At 40.6% G+C, this 3,087-nt stretch overlaps 1 long non-coding RNA gene across 1 annotated transcript; it reads right to left on the bottom strand.

Moving 5' to 3' along the window:
* Positions 1–383: 383 nt before the first annotated feature.
* LOC145431318 (uncharacterized) lies at positions 384–1,792 on the bottom strand. Its single transcript, XR_013911615.1, has 3 exons — positions 1,566–1,792; positions 1,304–1,395; positions 384–749 (listed from the first exon to the last, which is right to left on the bottom strand). It is a non-coding gene; the product is annotated as an uncharacterized LOC145431318 (long non-coding RNA).
* Positions 1,793–3,087: the final 1,295 nt, after the last annotated feature.

Raw genomic sequence — 3,087 nt, 5'->3', positions numbered from 1 at the left:
CCTTACAGAAGTTCCTCTGTGAATTTACCATGCACCTGTGCAACTCGCAATAAAATGCTTTTACAGCCAGAAAACCCAAACACTGGCTCAAACTACATTTTTCTGTTTCTTAATGACACTGTACCTCATTTTCCTGCCTATTATTCAGCCACATTATTCTCTTTCACTGCAGCCCGTGTTAATCAGAAATACCAGCTGTAATGAGAAAAGTTTGTGGGCCCGAATACTAACCACACATCGATGTCCAGTCAGTGTTTGTGCGTTTGTGTGTGTGTGTGTGTGTGTGAGAGACGTTATAAGTCTTTATATGAGGGAGCTGATATCTTTAAAGCTGCAGGCCATCTCTGGGCAGGAGTGGTCCTCTTGTTATTCCCTTCACGCGCGCACAACTGCTTTCTCTGCAAGTCTCTGTCAGCAGAATTTCTAATGAATTGCACAAAAGCCAGTTTACTATGCCTGCACTCATGCATGCGTGCACACAAACACAAACAGACACAGGCCAACTTTCTTTTTGTGCACAACAGAAATGGCTTTGGGAAAGAATGAATGAGGCTCTCATGCACACAGAAGGGAAATATCATGCATAAGTAGTTTTTTTGCCCCTTGGAAAAAAAAAAAAGATCCTGTCACTACACATTAGCATGTAGCAAAGAAGAACTTCACATCTTTTTGGAACTGTCCTGGTTTATTGCATGCAGCCTTTATTGGATAGTATTGGTAGTGGTGGAGACAGGAAGCATCTTCTTTTCCTGGAAAATGAAGATGCATATAGACTTTTTACATGCTATGTGAATCATGGCTAGCTAAAACAAAATGAATCATTACTATGGTGGCTGCTTGGGCACAATACCATGAACACTTGCACAATCTGTTTCTTTTTACAGCTGGTGTGGAGACGATATGCAGTATAACCACTAACTGTTTTCTTAAAGTAATGAACATATGTGAGGATGTCAAAAATACATCTATGCAGGTGTGCTTCAGAAATCTTTTTACCCATATTTGTCAATCCTGAGTTTCTGTTCTTAACAGTGTGTTCCTATAAGTTTGTACATTTAACTGCCTTCCAGTGTTTCCTAAATGCCATGAATCGACTTTCATCTCAGGCAAATTCACCTATCCTCTTTGAGTTGGTTCATTTCTTCAGGAAGTGCTCACCTGCCAACACACCCTCCTCCAACCTCCATTACTGCTTCAGAGCAAACCAGTGGCACCTCAAAGTAAGCTGCTGCTCGCAGTTAAAAACCTTTTACCTTCAGGAATTGTAGGTAGGGCTTGCTAAAATCTCCATGTACAAACTCACCTGGATTAACCTGCCTGTCCTCTCTCCCGGTGAAGTCTCGCTCAGTCTCCTGGAACCCTCCTCGCTGGCATCCACTCCTGTGAAACTTTTTCCTGTGAAAATAAACCTTTTGAACTGTGAAATTGCTTTTGTTGGGCCTTGTTTAAGAGTCTGCTTTTCATTACTACCATTTTAGCATTTGGCAGTATGATCAGTAACACCTTTTTCCCCCCAACATAATGTATTGTACATATGTATTTTTGAACTCCATAAACCCCAACACCTTGATTCTGTTGCTTTTCATCCATTCTGTTGTAGATTTGCTGTGCTGGAGTTATCGTCCTGTCACATGACCCCAAATTGGGGATCCCGTGTCTGGCTATAGCAACCAAGCCCATCATATCAGCAAAGGAACTGCACATTATGGCCAAACATCTTCACTCCACATCTTTCCAGAGGGGATTCATTCAGAAAGCTTGTGGTTTGTTCAAATGCAAAAAACTGTCCAAAACTTATTGAGGTGCTCACACCTGCTGATGATCAGTTAATCAGCTGCATTTGATTAGCAGCACCTGGCTGCTGCTTACCCTCTTATTTCCTATGGAAGCAATAAGCATTTGTTTTTTTTCCTCAGGACTGCATTAAAACTTTCCTTTTACAAGGCTGTAGTTCTACATAAACTTATACTACCAGTGTTGAAATCCAGCTTCCTGCCCAACACCAATACAGCTCCACCTGGACCAGTTGGAGCCCAACACTGGCCTCAGTCTGATTCTTTGCTGTCAGTGTCAGTTAGTCTGCCTGTATTTGATGCCGACTGCATTTGGGATATGTGATTCAAATAAGTGATTCATTTGTGTATAGTTATTGTTGTTACTTCAAAACAACAATAAATTAGTTCCCTAATTGGATTTGCATATTTGCTGCTTTGATTTAATACTGTAGACTATCTATATTAGATCCACTGCATTGCTAGTCACCCCACTCTTCATCCTGCCAAAAGCTCTTCTGTCCCCTCTTGCAATTCACCATCTCTGACAGTTCTCTCCAAATATGCCCAGTCATCCAGCGCTCAAATGACAAATCTAGTAATTGTTTTGAGGATCCAAAAGCACGACGCATTTAGGCAGAGCAGGTGAAGTGAGGTCGTCCTGAGGCAAAGACAACTCAGACAGCAAGTGACGCCAAAAAAGAGAGCAGACAATCAAGCTACAATGATTTCTTATATCAACTTAGTTTATTTTTCTTTGCAAACAAAAGCTGGTAAGAAGGAAGTTTTACCCATTTAAATTCAAAGTAAATACCCTACAGAGAACTCCGACAATCAAACGATCCCTGCCAGCAGGACTTGGTGATGGTTGGGAGGAAGAACTCCCTTTTAATAGGAACAAGTCTCCTGCGGAACCAAGCCCAGGATAGGTTGGTTATCTGGCCTGATGGTTTGGGGGATCCTTTCTCAAAAACTTTGAATTATACTTAAGACTAACATTTTTGTTAAAGGGAGTCTGACTTGCTGATCTTTGTTTTTGGAGACCTTCAGATTTGCTGAGTTTAGTTCAGGGCTGGACTAGTGAGCACTATTACTGTGTTATTACCGACAAACACAGATAAGAATTAGAATCGATCTTTACTGTTACTGTTGCAAAATCAATGAAACACATTTTAGCAAATCTCCGTTAGCAGCATGTAGATTTTTACATTGAAATTCCTTTAGAATAAAAGAAAAAAAGAAAAGAAAAAAAGAGTTAACTTGACTTAAAGTTAAAGAGGCACCTACATAGGGAATGTATCTAATAACGTAAGTA

The sequence above is a fragment of the Astatotilapia calliptera genome, chromosome 10 (genome assembly GCF_964374335.1).
Source record: "Astatotilapia calliptera chromosome 10, fAstCal68.1, whole genome shotgun sequence".
Taxonomy (NCBI): domain Eukaryota; kingdom Metazoa; phylum Chordata; class Actinopteri; order Cichliformes; family Cichlidae; genus Astatotilapia; species Astatotilapia calliptera.
This window is presented reverse-complemented; position numbering and strand designations above follow the sequence as displayed.